Consider the following 20,949-nt stretch of genomic DNA (forward strand, 5'->3'; position numbering starts at 1 on the left):
ACACACACACACACACACATATACATATACATATATATACACACACACAACACACACACACACACATATATATATATATATATATACAATGTCCCTTTCAGCAGTCGAGAGATGATTTGCTCCAGCACCACCAGATCGATCACTGCCACGGCATCGTGTCCTGCTTCCAGCAGCCACCACCAGCAGGAGTCACAGATCTGTTGAGCAAATGCAAACAGGTGACCGAGCTCGCCTAGCATTCATGAGCAGAAGTGCAGGTGATGCTGTTCTGGGCTGCAGCTGACCCACTCGTCGGAAGTTCTCACATTCCAGGAGGTCTGTCACTGGAAGCTGTTGGGCCACGAGTTGAGCCTCCCTGGTCAACAATGGCAAAAGTCCACTGGTCATCCCCAGGAGTTGGCCATCCGCTCGAAGAATTTGATAAAGGCCTCCAGGTTGTCCTGCGGGCCCTTCTTGAAGAGTGTGACATGGCGAATGGCCGAAGCTGTGGCAGGGGTCGCAGCTGAAGTTTCCCCCAGGGGTACTAAGCTTCGTAACACCTGCCGGTCCTCAGCTTGGGCCTGAAGGAGCACCTGGAATCACTGCTCTTGCTCTGTGCGCAGGTCCAGGAGGGCCTGGTGCTGAGTTTGGTAGATGCCAGTGAGGTTCTTGATCACCTTGGCCAGTGGCGAGCACTCCATAACGGCGATTCCTTCCGCTTCCCGAGTTTCGACACCAGTGACAGCTCTCAGGTCAGTTCAGGGGAAAATGAGGAAGCGGGAACCAGTTTACACACTTGAGGGTGACTTATTCTGTACCGCTTTTCAACATTAAGTCAAACAAAACTCAATAGCTCCAAAACACAAATGAAAACACTCTCTGCCACTGCAGTCCATGTCTTTGTAAGACTCAGGTCTCTCTCCCTCAACTGCCATTCTGGCTGCTCTTTATCTCTCTCCAACTGTTCCCTGTAACACAAAACAGCTGTTAGAGATTATTTCCCCAGGTGACAATCCTTACCGTTCTTCCTCTCCTGGCCTCACTCTCCACAGGCGTCACTTTGCCATGCCCACATCACCACACAAGTATTTACATTTTGTTGAACACATGCTAAAATTGTCTCTTTAACAAAAATGGCAGTTCAGTAAAGAGCTTCTGTAAATTAGCGCATGCTAACAAAAGAGGACCCAATGGCTTTATCTCATCTGTGCCATGGATGATTAGAATTAAATGTTTATTTATTTATTTATTATCAACAACTGACTGTAGAGAACAGCAAGGGTATTAACCTCTTAAATGGCAAACCCACCTGAGGGACAGACTGGACACAGCTTTTATAGGGTTAACCCTGAGCTATAAAGGTTTAACCATGGTTAAAAGAGACATTATTCAGTGACATGCATGGTTCTCATCTTTGAACGCACATTGCACATGTCCAAATAACTTTAGCTCTCAACACCCATTGAAAGGATCTTGATGCTGAATACTCCACCAATATACTTCAAAATAACTAGCGAGCCAGTTGCCAAATATATACATATTCGTCGCATGGCAAGAAATTTGGTTGCAAGTGTAAGCAATTTCCTCTCGTTGAAGTAGAAGGCTGCACTTAAGAGCAAAAATCAATCTTGGGATTTAAGAATCAATATAGACATTGTTCAAATTATGATTGTGGTGCATCGGAAAATCTATATTTTTCCACACCCCTACTTTAAAGCTTACAAAAGTATAATAAAAGCAGTTCATGTGAATCATATGAGTTTGGACCGACATGAGGGTGTGTAAATAATTACATAATTACATTTTTTTGGGAGAACCATTTCTTTAAGAACGTTGCATAGGCTCTTGTGCAGCACTGATTAAAATGGTTCCATTAGTAGAAGGACTTTAGGACAGAGAAATTGCGGCTACACCTGGAGTTCTTTATAGGCAGGACTGTGTACTCTGGCAGCCAGTATTATGGGGACAGCTGGAGTCTTCACTTTCCACCGCCAAACAGACAGAGAGGAGTCAGGAGAAGGAACGGGGTTATCAGTGGCTGAAGCACAGGCTAAACACAAACGGTTATTACAGACCACTACTCCCAGTAGCACCAGAAGACCATTCCGTTTCTCCACCAACCTGAACGGCTGCTTCATCCATGACTTATTGAGGGCTATAAAATGAATACTCCTCCACAGCTGAAAAAATTTGTCCTGAAACTGAGTTTTTTTTTTTCCTCAGTGATTGAATAAGTTCTATATGTTTGGCAAGAAGATTAAAGGGTTATTCACTTATGCATGTTCCTGGGAGAAGGATTTTCAGATCCTGCTGCAATCGTTAGACTTTTACCTCAGAGGAAATACCACGGTACTACGGAAAAACTATTTGTGTGGACTAAAATTATGGTGGCTTATATTTTTTGAGAAGATTGGCATCCTGGCATAGAAGATCCTGAAAAATTTGCTTCCTATTTGTTTTTTGATGCCACTGACTTTGTACCATATTCCAAGAACTTCTTGCTCTGTCTACTCTTTTTGGGCCTTCTCCTCTGCCTCCATGAAAAAATCTAAACAATCAGATATTTATTTAAGGTACTATTATCGATTTTAGCCATTCTGGAACTTGCAGCAGACGGAGTCATTTAAATAAACACACCCCCTCTATCCAAAACACAGCGTTGAAAATGACACAGAACAATGGAGCATTGCGTCTTCTCACGGTAGTCAAACACAAAAGTAGCAAAATAGCGTACTCGGCTGACAACTGTTATGAATCTGAATTTGACATTAACCCACCGGTGGGTCCGCCAAGAATAAAATATTAATATCTACAGTCTTGATCAACAAATTTTTTTTTTTAATTGCTTTAACCCTTTAAGCTCTGAAGGTGTTTTTATTTTTTAAAGATTTCCTGGTTCAGTGGCATACCTAAAATTAAAGGCTTATAATTTGAAAAAACAAAAAAGGAGGGTCAAGTGTTTGGTATATTGTAAAGAAATCATTTCAAATTGTTTAAGGATATAGATTATTATACATTATGAGATTCTTATCCTAAGAAACTACTGGAAAAAATTTATAAAAAAATTGAAACCTTTCTTATTTCACATAAATATCTCTGGATGTAAATAAGCTGGCCGATTTCTGTTAAAATGACCCCACACACAACATAATTGGATGCACAGATCATTACATAATCCTAACCAAGTACAATGTGCACATAGCACATTTAGCTATCTAGCTAAAAACACAAATAAGATATCTTTACTCTCGTTACCCTTTGAAGGAGAGAATACCTTTTTGTCTTACTTGCATGTGAAATTAGTACTTATGTACAATTATTTTGTTTTGGGATTGGGAACAAAACAAAAGCAGTTTTTTTTCGGAGCTACCTTATTTACACAGTGAAATAGATATATATAATGTTAAATCAGTTTTTTGGAGTGATATTTCAGCAGTTTCCTAGGCTGAGAGTCTCAGAATTTATCACAAAATATTAAATAAAGAAAAAATTAATGATACCAAACAACTGACCTTCTTTGGGGTTTTTTGTAGTGTTATAAGCCTTTAATTTTGGGCATGCCACTGGAAATCTTTAAAAACACATTCAGAGCTTAAAGAGTTAAACCTTAATGAACTGCTTCAAATATTTCACTATGAGAACATGCAAAAATTATCAATAGGCAGAAAGGACAACAAAGTCTTCTGATTGGCTGATCAAAGAAAGTGTCTGCAGCATGCAGTCACATTTTTATTAGCTGTTTACACAGTCTAGTGCTGTGAGACATCCGTGAGATATCTCAACTTATTTCAGTGACATCTTTCAGGGAGAAGGAACAATTTCTGGATGCCGTTCCATAAAAAACATTTTTTATAATAAATTCACTTTCAGCACAAAATGTTTTTCTAAATGTAAGCACTTTTTCCCCATCAATGAGTTGTTTTACACTCTTGGGTCAATACATTCAGACTTCAAAAAAATATCAGGTAATTTTTCTGATATTTAAATGCTTATGAGACTGAATAAAACAAACCACAAAGCCACATGGATTTTTTTGTTTACAAATAGGAATGCAGCAAGAAGGCTAATGAATTGAGTATATAGCATGTTTGGTTGGTGCATTTGCATGTGTTTTAACCACTATTGTATTCTCACCTGTAGCTCTGCATTTGGTGTGACACCTTTATTTTCTTTTTTTATTTAGGCTCTTTTGCTAGGACCACATTTTCACATCTGGCAAATTACTGTTTCTCCAAATCAAAGGATTACTTTTGTGTGAAAATAAGATGACTAGTGGAGGAAAAGAAGGTTTACAAGAAACAAGAGTTGAAACACCTGAAAAAAACGATCTGTCTGTGGGATCAATCCTAGAATATACTGTGTGTCTGAATGATCAGCTGTGAGTATTTCCATTATATCATGCCATGACTTCACAAATAAACTAATGTAAGAAGAGAGCCGCTGATATATAAGCCACACAACCCTCTCTTAAAGTGTTACTTTTAGATTTTGGGGGGACTCTCATAGGACATCCACAGGGATTTGGAATTATCATTTACTCACTAGGGGACGTGAGGCAGAGATTCTTCCATTTCAAAGATGGTTCTAATTTCTTCTTCCTACCGCCTGGCATGTTCCGCATTCGCTGTTGTCTCGCAAATTTTTTTTCCGATGATCGTAAGACTTCAGGGTTTGGCCTGTTTCCTCCAAATCAACTGCTTCCACGTGTAGGATCTTTTCAGTTGATGGTACTTCTTGACTGGCAAAGTCCTGCAGAAAAGAAAAAGTCAAAAAGACTTTCAAAAAGAAAGTCAATAAGGACCTGTCACAATTTGCAACAAAAGCACAAACTATAAATGATACGCAAACTATAAATGATACAATAAACTGTGCTTGTAAAATTATTCAATCTTGGGGAGTTAAAAGAGTTCTTCCTCTAAATCATTGTTCTTTTAACAAAGTTCTAAGACATTATAGTGCATGATCGCACTCTAAGCTTAGCAGCACATTTTCCATTATACATCTGAAATGATGTCTCTTTACAGCTTTATTGAGGAGACAAATCACACTTATCTTCAAGCAAGCGCAGCCTTCTTCTAAGCAGACATATAAAAACTCAATCTCACTTACAAACTTGTATCCTTGAGCATTTATAATACAGCCTTTCTCAACAGTCCACTGCAGGAATAACAGTTCTGCCTATGATTAATGAGAATAAATGAGAAATAAAAACATATTTCCAAGAATTTGCACAGTCTCTTCTCTTAAGTGCCAATGCAATGTGAGAGGTTTATTGTTTCTGTACATTCCTTGAACTGCAGGCTGGCAGTTTGGCACACACTGAGGGGAGCCTTAGTGGCAAAGCAACGGAACAATGATTATTTTGAAATTGTGAGAACTGTCCTTCTCTTTTCTTTCTCTTTTTTCTTTCTTCTGTGAGAAGCTCAACAGGATACATATGAATGGTTAACAGGCAGGAACGTTTTTAGTAACCGGCACCTGCTATGCAGAAAATAGCCTGCCCTACTATTAGCCATTCATCAGCTCTATCTTTTTCAGCAAATTTTAGATAATAATTATTTAAAAAAAACTAGTTAATATGCTGCAATATAATAATCTATTTGCTACAATAAATCTAAAAACAAGAGAGAGAGAGAAAGAAAGAAAGAAAGAAAGGAGCATGAGTGAGGGGAAAGACAATCATGCATCAGTTTCAGCAAAATTCATTTCTGAAGTGCACACCCTTCAAACCAATTACTGCCTTAATATACTTCGTTCATAGCATTTATTTATTTTTTGTTCATAATGTCTTGTTAAATGCTTATTTTATATTATAGAATTGATTTCTGTGTGTACAAGGCTATATCTGGTGTTGTACATCAGTGAGCTTTTGATTCCTTACTCTTCACAAAGAGCACTTAGATAACGTAATCATCTTCTCTTATCTGTCCCTCGTTGTCCCTGCAAAACTAAGGGTGGCCGGGCCTTCTCCGCTGCAGATCTCAAACTTTGAACAGCCTGCCCTTTCACGTCAGGTCTGCTCCTTTACTAGCTAGTTTTAAATCTGTTCTTAAATCTGAATTCTCTATCTTTTTATATTTCTTAGCTGAAGTGTTTTATAGTTTAGTTACACAGACTGCATTGTGTTTATTGCACTGTATATTTTGTATGCCGCATGTTGTTTATTATCGTTGTCAGTTGCGTATTTGCTCCTGTTTTTTTCCTTTATGTTTTATATTTTACTGGACAGCATTATGGTGCAACTCTGTTGCTTGTAAATGTCCTCTAGAAATAAATCTTGATATATTGTATAGTGTATATTGTAATTACAGTTTTTATTTTATAACCTGGCACCTTATTTTAAATCTATTTTTATTGTTTTTGTTACTGTTTTATTATTATTATTTGTCTTGTCATTATCTGTTTTGTATATTAATGCTTTGGCAATATTGTATGTTAACACAATCATGCTAATAAAGTACTTTAAATTGAAAATTTTTATTAAAAATGGAGATAACAAAGAGAAAGGAAGAGAGAAATGTATGAGAGAGGAAGAGGTCAGAAAAAGTACACAAGGGCAAAAAGCTTTAAATATGGAACAAGGGTCTCTGTCTGGATCCAGCTAGTCAAAGCACACTTTGTCCCTTTCATGGCTTGTTTGCCATAAAAAAGGGCAAAGTTGAGAACAGACAAATAATATCCATTTCACCACACCACTCCACCCACCCACCTTTAATATTATAATTATTGTAATAAGCTTGTAAAAACCAGTTCCAAGTATAGGGAGAGTGAACTCTCTAATATGGCACAAAACATCCCAAACAGAAACGTGAATGTCAAAAGAAAACATCAAATAAGTGCTCAATAAACCTCAAAATACTCCAACATCAAACCATGAACAAACTTGCTAATCAAGACACAGTGTCTTCCTGTCCCAGTCTGACAAAGCTTACAAGTAGTTTGATATCTTTTCTCTGATGAGCTTCACATTCCCGGCTGTGTACATTTGATTAAAAGTGTCTGATCTAATAATGCATCAGTTCCTCATGCAACTGATATGTTAGGAGATACAGCATGTTGTCTTTGGCTAAGAACTGGTGTTGAATTGGAGCAGGACTGTGCTGAGGGTTTCTGGGCTGAAATCAGGGAGCGATGGTTGACTGATGGCTGAAGGACCAGAGCGTGTCTGAGACTTATTACAGCAACCTCAAGCGGCAATCCAGAGTACATGAGCCTATTCTCAGCTGAACTCTTCATACTACAAGAGTCCCCACCATGCAGCTAAAAGCATTATCTGCTCTCAAATCAACATGCACCCAAGGTAATGGGGTCATTTCAGGTGGATAAATATCTATTCATGCATGGTGATCAGAGTTCTGAACAACTCTCATACGCAGCCTTTTGAAAATGTTTTGGAAGACCTGAGAGTGACATGGAAAGAAAAAGACAGAGAGAAGGAGCCAGATGAAATCTAGAAAATAAGGAAATACAGTGAAATATGGATAACAAAGAGGGCTTTGATTTGTGTCTAAGCAGACTATTTTTATGACTCTCTTTAGGGCCTCTGTCCATCACCCGTCAGCTGTTAGTGCTCATGGCTGAGCTCCTGCCCGCTGGCATTGTAAAACATGAAAGTCTGGTGGGCATTTTTAGGCACACAAACATATGCTTACACTCGGAACTGTCTGCCTGGCATCATTGCTTCAAAGAATAATAAAGTCTTTCTGCTCACTGCCACCAATAATCGAACACAACCTGCTAGCACATGGCTCGTTCTGGACTGAAAATATTCACCTAAATCTTTTTCTGTTTTTAGTGATTTTTACAATACAAGTTCTTTCAAGGCAGCTTCATCCATGGAACCCAAAAGGAACTATAATGAAAAATGCTAGAATATGTTGCCATTCCATTTCAACATATGGAAAAAATCTGCAATGAAAGTTAACGGTGACTAAGGTGACTAAAGTTGACTAGCATTCTGCCTAACATCTTGTTTTGTTTTCCATGGACGAAAGAAAGCAGGATTATTTGGGAATGAGAGCTGATCTAATTAGATTGTGTCATACCGTCTGAATAAAAACTCTCCAATGTATCTTCATGCAACTTCAGTGCAACTTCAGTGCAACTTCATGTGCAAAGTACTTTTAAATGTGGCACGTTAGTTATTTTTGCATTAAAAGTGCAGTTTTCTTATGCTCACATTGCTGTGAGCACCTCCCCCTCTCTCTCTCTCTCTCTCACATGCAGAAACAGAGAGAGAGTGAAGCCACATAGGTAAATATACCATGTACAGTGGATTTAAAAAGTCTACACACCCCTGTTAAAATGCCAGGTTTTTGTGATGTAAAAGAATGAGAAAGATAAATCATGTCAGAACTTTTTCCACTTTTAATGTGACCTATAATGTGAACAATTCAATTGAAAAACAAACTGAAATCTTCGTGGGGGAACATTTTCAATAAAAACCTTAAAATAACCTGGTTGCATAAGTGTGCACACCCTCTTATAACTGGGGATGTGGCTGTGTTCAGAATTAACCAATCACATTTAAACTTATGTTAAATAGAAGTCATTACACACCTGCCATAATTTAAATTGACTCTGATTAATCACAAATAAAGTTCAGCTGTTCTAATAGGATTTTCCTGACATTTTCTTAGTTGCATCTCAGAGCAAAAGCCATGGTCCGCAGAGAGCTTCCAAAGCATCAGAGGGATCTCATTGTTGAAAGATGTCAGTCAGGAGAAAGGTACCAAAGAATTTCCAAAGCATTAGATATACCATGAAACACAGTGAAGACAGTCATCATCAAGTGGAGAAAATATGGCACAACAGAGAGATTACCAAGAACTGGACATCCCTCCAAAATTGATGAAAAGACGAGAAGAAAACTGGTCAGGGAGGCTTCCAAGAGGCCTACAGCAACATTAATGAACTGCAGGAATTTCTGGCAAGTACTGGCTGTGTGCTACATGTAACAACAATCTCTCGTATTCTTCATATGAATGAGCTATGGGGTAGGGTGGCACGACAGAAGCCTTTTCTTACAAAGAAAAACATCCAAGCCTGGCTGAATTTTGCAAAAACAAACATCAAGTCTCCCAAAACCACGTGGGAAAATGTGTTATGGTCTGATGAAACCAAGGTTGAACTTTTTGGCCATAATTCCAAAAGGTATGTTTGGTGCAAAAACAACACTGCACATTACCCAAAGAACACCATACCCACAGTGAAGCATGGTGGTGGCAGCATCATGTTTTGGGGCTGTTTTTCTTCAGCTGGATCCGGGGGCCTTAGTCAGGGTGGAGGGAATTATGAACAGTTCCAAATACCAGGCAATTTTAGCACAAAACCTTCAGGCATCCATAAGAATGCTGAAGATGAAGTTCACCTTTCAGCACGACAACGACCCAAAGCACACATCCAAATCCACAAAAGCATGGCTTCACCAGAAGAAGAATAATGTTTTGGAATGGCCCAGCCAGAGCCCAGACCTGAATCCAATTGAACATCTGTGGGGTGATCTGAAGAGCGCTGTGCACAGGAGATGTCCTCACAATCTGACAGATTTGGAGCGCTTTTGCAAAGAAGAGTGGGCAAATTTTGCCACGTTAAGATGTGCCATGCTAACAGACTCATACCCAAAAAGACTGAGTGCTGTAATAAAATCAAAAGGTGCTTCAAGGATGTGCACACTTATGCAACCAGGTTATTGTTAGTTTTTTTTTTTTTCCCTTCAAAGATTTCAGTTTGTTTTTCAATTGAACTGTTCACGTTATATTTCACATTAAAGGTGGAAAAAGTTCTGACATGATTTATCTTTGTCTCATTCTTTTACATCACAAGAACCTGGCATTTTAACAGGGGTGTGTAGACTTTTTATATCCACTATAAATATGGTTTAGGCAGGGTTTCTTGCCATTTTTTATCAGTCAAAATGATACACAGCATTCTGAATTATGACGGATGTCTTAAAATATGGAGCTCATGGACAAGATTCTGAAGAAAAACAGCGAGACGTGACGCAATGGTCAAAGATGTCCGTCTAGCGCAGGTTTAAAAACAAATAAGACAACACTATATACGGAAGCAGAAACACATCTTAGGTAGCTTAGAGTATATAAGCTAATATATATATATATATATATATATATATATATATATATATATATATATATATATATATATATATATATATATATATATATATATATATATACATATATACATATATACATACATACATACATATATATACATACACATACATACATACATATATATATATATATATTTTTTTTTAACAATATTCTGATAGAAATTACAGTGAAGTAACAACCATTATTATGTATAAAATAAACATCTTAACATGATTTATACAAGGAAATGTTCCTGTATCAACATGCTTTGCTGTATCTGAAACAACATTTATATCAATCAATAACTGCCCTCTGATTTTAGGGTACAGTTAACATGATGGTCAGTGTTTAGACTGGTTGATAGCAATGTTGTTCTGAGACCTACAAACGATGTTGGTTCAGGAACATGTCCTAGATGAGTAAATCATATTGCGCCAAATAAACAAGCGCATCTGTCATACTGTAGGAGCAGCTTCTGTCGAGTACAGCATAAAGCTTGGCTTCAGCTCCTACAGTCTTTCTCATAGAGGCTAAGAATTATAGCACATTCAGAAAGAGCATTCATTAGAGGCAAGAGTTACTGAAAGTGAGCAGAGCAACTGAGCACAGACTCATGGGAACTGTTCGTCAATTCAGGAAGATGAAGTCTGTCCTGGACGTGACAGAGTTTAACTTGGACATCTTTACAGAGAGTGCTCAGGTTAAATCCTGGAGCCCTAATTTGTGTCTGAAAACTGTATCTCAATGCAAAAAGATGAAACAGGATGATGAAAGGAGCATTTTATGTTTCTGTCCTCAAGGTAAATTACGGGAGCACAAGAAAGAGGTTTTTATACCAGTCTTGCGCGAGCAAGACAATAACCATTACTATACGGTGAAGCAATTATCTTTCTGTCTAGCTTAATTTTCCATCTGTAAACTATATCGCAGAGAGATAACATCATCAATTAGCAAAGAACATAAAGAGAAATCTGTCTGAATAATGGAGTTTCCGTTTATATTGCTCAAGGACAGAATTATGTTGGTTCTAAACATTAGAGTGGATCTGAGGACTTTGTTTGAAGAAATGAACTTCTTGAAGGAAACATTTTGTCTGCATCAACATAAAAGGTATTTACTGCACTTTGCTACCAATGAAGCTGAAGACTGATTAGGAGAACATAGAGCCAGCCAATACCAATAAAACATGGAAAATGGTCATTTATTAAAGGTGATGTATATTTGAAAATGTATTTTCATTTCATTCCTCATTTTGAAATGTCATGTACAAAAGACTAAATATTTGGTCCCGTAACTGTCGCCAGTCTGTAAAACAAAACATTTTTCCAACAAATACATAATTGTGTCACTAATGAGAAATTGGATATCATTTCTCAAACGATAAATACACTTTTCACCACATCTTGAGGCCATTATTGGAGATTACTTAATTCAGAGGGGTCTGTATAACTGGCCTGTTCTCACATTCTTTCACACTGCGTTGATGTGAAAAAACAGCACAACGACAGAGAAGAGCACTCCCTCTCTCGCCCACTCTCTTAATCTGTCTCTCTCTCAGTTATTGTGATAAGCACGCACTCTTTTCACAAAGAAAAGAGTAGAGGTTGTCCCCTCTTCCCCTGCTCTCTGCTCTCAGCTGTGATTAATCTTAGACTGCATACCTCACACCACTGGTCGGGGAGAGAACAGGAGTATACTGCTGCCAGTTGAAGGACAGCTGTGCTGTTTGATGTATTGACCTCCTTTCTGGGGTCCATTTAGCCAATATTAACACAACACAACACAGCACCCTCTAATCCTCTTCATACCATGTTGATTGAATGTTACTATGTCCAGTGCTGTATTGTTGTTTGGATTTAATCGATTTTAAAAGTTTAATGTGCTTTCATGATGAATCATTGCTGTCACTTCTGTGTGCTTATAGTAAGTACTTAATTACTTGTACCAAAAACACTATTTTGGCACTTGCTGTCTTTAGGTAGCATGCACCTATCTACACCAAACAAGGCAACAATGCCATCAAGAGACAATTTTCCAGCATTGGGCCGAATGGTTACCGCTGCTGAACCATGTCTCTCTGTAGTAATCCAGGCTTTTTTCCCTGGTTATCAGTGGCGGGCTGTGCATTTAAAGTCTAGGCCTTCAGTGTGATTCATGCCATTAAGAAACAGTTTCACAATGAATAAGACATTGCCCATCGTACATTATATCCCAGCTAATTAACAATACCAATTGACATTTTAAAAACACATCCACGCACAAAAGCCAGAACCTTAAACGACACTTAATGCTCAAACAAACCTAATTTTAACTGAAGCATGACTGTTTTGTGAAATCAATGTCTCCCAAAGAGACATTCAAAGTCCTAATTTTTCATATTAATCTAACAAGGATGTCTATAATACCTGGAAAATAATACTTGCGATTTAAATGCAATTTGCAATACATTTCGTTTCATATAGGTACACCGTTATGCTGTATTTCATTCAAGTTGAATGTGGGATATTCCTACTTGATATCACCGACATTAAATGCATTCCAGTCCCCGATATTCAAAACAGCAGTGCTCTCGTTAGCTTAGCAGGGGTTTGACTCTCATTAGAGATGTCTCCTAGCAACCCAAATGATTAACAATGCTGCAGCGCTAGCATTTGTGCTTCAGGTGTGCGATTATCAAAAGAGATTCTAATGTTTTATACATCTGTTTCTGCAGGCATTTGTTAAACAAGCTTTAATATCATGTAATGTGTAAACAAACTAATTTATCGATATTAATTAATAAAGTGAATGTTTATCACTTATTTGTATATCTCCCTGAGTGTCGACATGTTTGTGACATCATGCTCCTGCATCTCGGTGAATTCCGAGTTGAGATTTCTTAGGGAGAACTGAAGAAATTAATTTACCATTGGAGATGTGAAAGTAACAAGCACATATGGAAGTATGCCACAATTATGCGTAAAATGTTTTGATGATTAGTGCATAACTGTGAATTATGTAATTCAAATGGTAGAATTTCCCTAAACATGGCAAGGCCATCTAAAGCCCTGTGGAGTGAAGCAAACTCTACAATGAAAGCTCTGTCATGTGTTGAGCATTTAAAGGCCAAATGCAGAAAGAGGGAATATTTAAAACAATCCCAGTCAATGTAACAATTACAATAAAATAAAGACACTAATAACAAATAACAATAAACACAATAACAATAAACTAAACACACTATTATGTATGTTGCATTGTCTTCTCAGTTTAGTTATTTTGTGTGCGAGAATGAACTTGAATGAGATTTGCCATAGAGATTTATTTTTTTTTGATGAAACAAGGTCTTAAATATGATGAAAGAATATGGTTTTAATCAATACCTGTTCGTTTATAGCCTCAGTAAAGTGCAGAGACTAGTTTTTCAGCAGTGTAGCAAGGTCTTTGAAGACATCACTTTTCCTCTTATAAGAGTTCTCAACTCCTTCTCCCGGGACTGCCTGTAAAGCCAAATCAAAATGCAAATGTAAACAGAGAGATCTATTCCATTCCCAGTGGTGTATCAGTGTTTTTGGCTGAAATGTACATTTGGATGCACTGGGTTCTCAAACAGCACAGGAGTCAAGGAAAAGACAAGGAGCCAGTAAAAAGGCTCAACAATGACTAAAGACACAAACTTACTTATTGAACCTCACACACATTCACAAACATAATATTGCACTTCAAACTCTTAATCTCTAAGGTTCAGAGGTGAAGTGTTCTGATTAAATGTCTAATCGTTACAATTAATATCAATGTAATTTGCAGCAGTTTCAAACTGACCTCAAAAGTACAATGAACAGGTGAGATGTCAGATTGAAGAACCACAAAAATAACGACAGACAGACAGATATGTACTTGATTTAGTTAAAGGAATAGTTCAACCAAAAATTTTAATTCTCTCATTATTCACTTACCCTGAGGCCACCCCAGATGTGTATGACTGTCTTTCTTCAGCAGAACACAAAAGATGTCTAGAATTAGAAACAGTTCTGTCAGGTCCGTATAATAGAAGTACATGGGTGCCAGCACTTTGATGGTCAAAAGTCAAATTTAGGCAGCATAAAAGTAATCCATGTGATCGACAGTTGATCAATGAAGGTTTTCTGAAGCAAACAAATAGGTTTATGTAAGAAACAAGTCGATAGTTAAAATGTTGTTAACTTTTTATGGGTTTGATGCAGTTTGAAATGGCCGAACACTCGCGTGACAATCGTTCGTGTGTTGTAAATAATGCTGTCTTCATGTGTCATTGGAATTATCCTACTTTCCACTTCTGAAGTGGTTATTACGAGTATGTCGCATTCAAGTGCTTTGTTGCTGTAAAAAAAACGTTTGTTCATTCAGAAATATTTCTCAAGGAACTTTTCCTTTGATGCCATAAAAAATATTACTCTGCTTCCTGACAATAATGGAATTTTGGTCAAATACAATGCGCTACTTTGTAAAAATGTACAACATGCATCAAATTGTTGCAGATATACATAAATGAATATGACCAAAATGGTAAGCGCTAACAATATTTAGCTGTATTTAGAAAAATGAAGCAAATCTGTCATTCGCTACAGAAACCGTAGTCTCCTCCGCCACGTTGAATGTTTACTACTCCTCCCATCTTGGAAACTCGGATCTCAGAGTTTCCCAGTCATAATTACGACTTGAGGGGTCATGTGCAACTTCTGAGAGGGAAACTCGTATTTACGATAATTCCGATAGCACATGAAGGCAACATAAGCGCTGCTTCAGAATTCTTGCCAACGCACTTACATCACAGTAAAGGAGCTTAACAGCAGGAGGACACAGGAGGGCGGTTTCTTCACAAGTAAGGCTTTAATTACTATACTCCAGCACAATACTCCACAATGACTCAAACAGCTTTACAATAATAATGAATCAGTTTCACAACAATAACTCATCAGCTTCACAATGAGGTCTCTTGTCCCTGACTCTTTCAGCTTCTTGTCGGTGGCGTGGTCCTTTTATACCACTCTCCCCATGCTCACTGCAACTATAAACATGTGTTAATCATAATCTGGCTCAGGTGTATACACCCTTACCGCATTCTCTCTCTCTGGGCAGACACTGAACCACGCCGCCGCTGCCACAGTCACGCTTGGCGTCAGCAAAGTTAATAATGTTTTAATTATATATATATATATATATATATTTATTTTTTTACACAAACGTATCGATTTTCTTTGGTAGATGGAAGACATTTATTTATAAACTGGAGTCATGTTTATTACTTTTATGCTGCCTAAATATGTCTTTTGGACCGCCAAAGCGCTGGCACCCGTGTAAGTCTATTATAAGGACCTGAGACAGCTCTATCATCATCTAAAAATCTTCATTGTCCCATACACATCTGGGATGGCATCAGGGTAAGTGAATAAAGAGAGAATATTCATTTTTGGCTGAACTATTCCTACGTGTTTTGAATGAGAATTAACAATGTTGTGGTGTGTAAAATGCTGCCTTTGATTAAATGCACACATTTAGTTCTGTGAGTCAGCTCAAAACACTTTGAATTAACATAGCTAGAGGAGCACATTTGGAACACACAACCACATAACTGTCATGTCTAAACTTTTCAATTGCGCTTACCTCATGTGTTGGAAAAGTGTGTGTATACCATACCTTTCAAACACATTAAGAACACATTGTGTATGTTAAAATTATCTACCAAATTTAGTTCCCCTGACAGGTTGACACGTTTCAGATTCAGACAACCCATATTGCATTATTTAGCATTCCGATGGGATGCATTAATTTCCATCTGTTATGTGCTCAGGTCAGGCTTTCCGGGATATGTCCTGTTTAAGTTACTAACTGATTGTTTTCATGATAAAAGAACAAAACATTATCAGCTGAGGAATTCTCAACATTTCCGAAACTGATTACTGCGGGCAAATTATGCTTTATGTAGCAGATTTTATATATATTACGGTTTCATTTTCTGTTAATGCATGATCTTCTCTAATGCTGCTTTGAAACGATGTGTGTTGTGAAAAGCGCTACACAAATAAAAATGACTTGACTTGAGATTTCCATTATTCACACAAGCCATGCAGCAAAAGTGTTTTGCTATGACATGTAAGAGAATTGTGCACCCAGAACAATCCACAACTGAGACATTAAATGTTTGCTATTATTAGTTTTTCGCTAGTATTATAAACATATTGAGGAAAACTCCAGAAGTGCTGCAAGTGATAAACAGTGTGGGCTCTGTGTCACACGTCTCAATTATAAGGGAGCAGATCTCTCCAACCATCTGCCTCCAAGAAGAAGAGTGTTTGAGAACACATAATCTTTGGAGTCATCCAGAGGAAACAAGATGGTCTTTTAAAATGTGCAATAACACATTGATTTAGAGAGTTTAAGAAGGGGGGGAAGGGAAAAGAAAAGAAAAAAGGCAAGGGAAGGAAAGTGAATGGTGACTGAGGTTAACACTCTGCCTAACATCTTTTGTGTTTCACAGAAGAGAGAATGCCATACAGATTTGAAACAACGTGAGGGTCAGTAAATTGACAGTTTAAAATTTTTGTGTAAAATTTTTTTTTTTTAGCACAAACACGGAAGATATAGCTGCAATTAATAAATTAACGTTGCAGTTATTTTGGAGTACTTTGCATTTCGAAGTATATATGAGTATATGATAAACAAAATTATAAAACAAAACTACAATATAACCCAAAAACAATGTGTAAAAATACCAATGTCCTGCTTGCTTTACAGAACACACAAAAAATTCAGACAAATGCTAGATAAGTGCATCATTGTCACCTCTCAACAGTAAAAAGCTTGCAATTAAACTTCTGTTTTGGAGAATTCACAGAGTGCAGGCTCCTATGGGGCAGACAGACAATCCCTGCCTGCAAGTCCTGGCAGCAAAGATTACTGAACGCTCTTCAAGACTGAGCTGCTGCCGACATCACCCCAAAATAAATCAAACATCCCCACCGATATTTCCACATACTCCTGAGCATCCTCACTGTGTCCCCTCTTCATTTGCATAGAAGCATCCAATTTTACATGACATATGGGACATATTTTTCAAAAGAAACCACATCCATCATTCAGAATTTTTGGGCCGCACTCCTCTTTCCAAAAACACTTGATTGTTATGGCATAAAAAAAATCAGCATGTTCTCCTTAGGGAGAGAGTAAGATTTGATGAATCTCTTTGCAAACTTAAATCTGACATATGTAATGGTTTCCATGTTGCGGAGACTTGAAAACAGACATTTTATATTTAGTGGTTATCCACCATTGCCCACTAATATTGGCAGCTTGAAGAGTGAGGGTGAGATAGAAAGTACTTTTAAATTGAAATTGAATTGATAGAGAGAGAGGGCCTTTTTTTTAATGAATCATAAGTTAAAACTAGCACTACAAATTATTGAAATTTCAAAACTGTTAAAAAGGTTGTCTGGAAATCTTAAAAAGGTTGTCTTGCCCTTTAGCAGACAGTCTAGTTTAGCTTACCCAGTTAAAAAGTTAACAATAATGCACTGTTCTCTGTCAGCCTAAATTAATTTACAACTTTACTCCAATTGTATAACTTTTATTTTGAAAAAGTAAAGTTATTGAAAGGTAAAGTTGCTCACATACTCACTCCAACAACTCTACACGCTTACTTCAAGTAAGTGTGTGTGTGTGTGTGTGTGTGTGTGTGTGTGTGTGTGTGTGTGTGTGTGTGTGTGTGTGTGTGTGTGTGTGTGAGAGAGAGAGAGAGAGAGTGTAACAGAGAGTAATATGTTAGGGAGAAACAAGATTAGCTGTGTATTAGTCAGATTGAGGGTGAAAATAAGTCTGGAAGTGAGTGAGTGACAGAACGAGATGCGAGTACTGAGGAGTGAGCAGAAGTGATGGAGATGGGGAAAAGAGAGGATAATGCAAACCTGATGTGCAGCGCACAGACTTCAGCACCCGGTTTTCTACTGTTCCTCAGAAACTCTTCAGCTGATCTACCCCCATTAGTCTGCACTCTCTGGGCAAAGACAGACAGACACACACAACACATAACTAAAATACAGCTTTTTAACCAATAACAAAAACAGGAGAATACAAACTTCAAAGTGAAAACCTTCACCTGTTCACAGATCCAGTGATGCAGATACATAGAGCATAATTTTTTTTTGTCCATCATTCATAAAGCCCTTTTCCACCACTGGGCCAAATGGTTCCGAGCATATTAAGTAATGGTTCAGCATTTCCACTTGAGCATGGCTCGATACAGTGTGATTAAAGCCCATTCCCGGTCCGGAATTCTCAGCACAGGCAGCTAACCGCACTCAGGACAGAGAATTGTGCTGGAGGAATTCCTGTAGTGATGACCACATTGGATAAAGAAAACTTAACCACAAGAAGAACTGTTCGGCCTGATGGAGGAAAAGCAGCTAAATATATGGCAAAGAGGAAAGGCAGAGGAGATATTTAAGACAAGGAGCATGACTGAATGCATTGACAAAAGGCACTGTGCTGTATATGCAGTGGTGTATAAAGAAAGAGTGTGTACCTGGAGATCTGTCTGACAGCAATGCTGAGCAGCTTTGTGTCCAGCTGCTGCAGGATATAAAACAACTTGATTTCAAGCTCCTTACTGGACTTTTTTCTACTTTCATTTCATACATACTTTTTGAGTCTAAATAGACACACATTATAACAATTTCAATCTTACACCCAAATGATAATAGTCATATCATACTCATAATGTGTTGTACTTGCTATATTTACTTCCACATTGCTTCATCAAATAGCAATCTCAAATGTAAATCAAGTCAGTCACTGAAACAACAGTGCCACCTTAAAAAAAGCATATATCTTATGTGTGTACACGCATATGGAACACTGATAATTCACCATTGTCAGACAGAAAATCAACCTGATATAGTAGTAATTCGTATAAATATATTAGTCATTTGCAGTGCTGGTTACTTAGATTACTTGTGAATTGTAATAAAGTTTAAAAAGTGCAATCAGTAACATAATCTCATAGTTTACATTTTGGGGTAATCCTATCTGACTAATTTTGGATTACTTTCAACCCAATTCTATTTTATTTTATGTCACATGCATTTGAGTTGGATAATGTTTTATGAATATCTGATTTTACCCATATCTGAATGATTTTATGCATTGCACTGCTGCCCCACGATTGGCTAATTAGATAATCGCATGAATAAGTAGATATCAAGTGCTCCTAATGAAGTGGTCGGTGAGTGTACATATATCCTGTGATGGTAAAATTACAGATATAAATATGAAATAATCATAAAAATATGACTTATGGAAGCTAAAAAAAGAGACTATTAAATATATAGGGTCTATACTTTGTTAATTAAGCAGTTATAAAAAACTCTTTTCTTTGCCTTTTTTGTTTCACTATTCAGAAGAGAAAGGGTGTAGGAATACTAAAAAGGTGTGGACATAACTCCATAAAACGGTTGAGGTACAGGAGATGGAACGAGGTCCCGGGTCATTAAGAGCTGAGGTATGCGTTAAAGGAAACAGTCACCGATATAAACAGGTCTTTAAGACTGCATAGGTTCAGCACATTAATTTATCAGAAAAACAAGAACTGTGAAAATGTCTACAATGTTGTAATGCTGTGTTGTTGTTGTTAATATGTTTCTTAAAAGTAAATTTCCTTTTCTTTAGTTTTTTTCTAAGGAAAATTACAATAAATATACAAACTAAGTTAGAAGTATTTACTTTAATTTCTCTGAAGTGAATGCTTGGTTAATATCCTCACTCTGGTAATTTGCAGGTCTGTTATCATTGAAATGGGAAGGCTGCACTCTGGTTTAACAAAAACAAAAATACACAAAAAACAAAAGCAAGAGTGCTGAGATGTGGAACAGTTGTTGGTATTACCTGATGGTATATTCTGTTTTGAAATCAGACCCTTCCAGAGATGTTTTCCATTGTAAAGGGTCTCTGAATATAAGCCTTGCCTCCTGTGGGTGTCTGGCGCCGAACTCCTCCGTGAAGAGCAGGATTTCAGTGAGTATGTCTTCATTCAGTGTAGTATTCTCCAGTTGATCTGCATCAGTTCGGCTCCACTGAACTGCCATAGAGAGCGCCACTCCCATGACGGACACAAGTTGGATCTAACCTAAAATTAATAATAATAATAATAATAATAATAATAATAATAATAATAATAATAATAATAATAATAATAATAATAATAATAAGAGGTTAAGCCATAAAATTACTATATCAATAATAATACAATACAGCATTTTAAGGTTATGTAAATAGATCCATTAATGGATCAGAAGCGTTTTCAATCTCAATGAATTTATTTTCTTTCTAACTGAAGTTGTCAGTGACGCTCTTGTATGTTTGTCAATTAATATGTGGCAGCAACGCCAAAGACTTCCGTCCAGACTAGAGCATGTTTACATAGAAAACCATTTCAGAAGAGCACAGACGGCTGCAAAAACGCATTTGGTGTTAACGGACGTTGTATTACTCACCGATATATCTGACTAAACAAGTCTGCAAAACTTTTATTAATGTTCCTCTTCAAATATGTGACCTAGCTTCATAACTTCATAACTCGGCGCTCATGTCAATTCCAGAGTACCAAGCGCTGGCTTCAGTTGCTAAGATACAATCAAACTATATGGAGCAGAGAGGGTCAGAAAGAGAGGATAAGAAAAGCGTTTGGATTTTCATTAAAACGTTTTTTCTTTATATTTATATTGTACAGGCTTTTAATTTACTATTGTCAACTATATGTGCAGATAATACTATTATTAGACATCATTAGATTAGCCATAAAAATATGCTATAAAACGTGTCAGTCAAAGATACAAACTTTATA

General features: G+C 37.2%; 1 long non-coding RNA gene across 1 annotated transcript; it reads right to left on the reverse strand.

The window, feature by feature from the left end:
* Window positions 1-101: 101 nt before the first annotated feature.
* On the reverse strand, window positions 102-18,088 carry LOC127627032 (uncharacterized). The gene is made up of 4 exons (XR_007968515.1): window positions 18,017-18,088; window positions 13,460-13,576; window positions 4,522-4,728; window positions 102-947 (listed from the first exon to the last, which is right to left on the reverse strand). It is a non-coding gene; the product is annotated as an uncharacterized LOC127627032 (long non-coding RNA).
* Window positions 18,089-20,949: the final 2,861 nt, after the last annotated feature.

Source organism: Xyrauchen texanus, chromosome 33 (assembly GCF_025860055.1).
Source record: "Xyrauchen texanus isolate HMW12.3.18 chromosome 33, RBS_HiC_50CHRs, whole genome shotgun sequence".
NCBI classification, from domain to species: domain Eukaryota; kingdom Metazoa; phylum Chordata; class Actinopteri; order Cypriniformes; family Catostomidae; genus Xyrauchen; species Xyrauchen texanus.